Consider the following 861-nt stretch of genomic DNA (forward strand, 5'->3'; position numbering starts at 1 on the left):
GCATCACCAAAAAAAAGGCAGGGGGGTGTACTTAGCAAAAATGGGGGTGCAAATAGCAACCAGACCCACTTGGGCCCTCCAGAAGATTCCTCCAGAAGGCTCTTGCTTCTAGAGGAAGCAACCTGGCTCGCCTGGGCGAGCTGGGCGGCAAGCACCTCCCCTATTTTGCTATAAATAGGGGAGGAAGTGAAGAAGAAAAGGGTTCAGCCCCTTAGGCACTTCTCTCTCTTTCGAATTTGCTTGGAAAAATTGTTTCCGTGAAGAAAATCTAAGCCGAGGCGCTTCCGAAACGTTTCCGTAAGGAATTTCGCAAAGGTTTCCACCGTTCTTCGACGTTCTTCATTCGTTCTTCATCGTTCTTCGATCTTCAACGGGTAAGTACCTCGAACCAAGCTCTTCGATTCATTCTATGTACCCGTAGTGGTCCACATTGTGTTTTGTGTATTTTTATTCTCGTTTCATTTACTTTTTATACCCCCTCTTGACGTGCTTAAGCCATTTTACTTAAGTCATTTCTCGCTTAACCTAAAAATAAAATAAATTTCCACCGATCGTTCGAATTGTATTATCCGTTAACTTCGGTTAAAATGAATTCCGACCGTTCGGTCGTGCCATAACCACGTTGGAAATCAAAAAAAGAGGTAAAAAAATAATATAATAATCAAAAAAACATCTTTTAGTAAAATAAAGCGGAAAATCAATCAGACGTTTTTTTCTCTTTGGGATTTCTCATTCTTAATCGAATTGACTAATAACTAAAGTGAAATTAAGGCTAAAATTAACTCGCCTAGTCAAGCTCGTCCACAAAAATAGGTTTTTGAAGTTTGTCATTTCAATTCTTACTAAGTAAAATGGATCATT

The sequence above is a fragment of the Glycine max genome, chromosome 3 (genome assembly GCF_000004515.6).
Source record: "Glycine max cultivar Williams 82 chromosome 3, Glycine_max_v4.0, whole genome shotgun sequence".
NCBI lineage: Eukaryota > Viridiplantae > Streptophyta > Magnoliopsida > Fabales > Fabaceae > Glycine > Glycine max.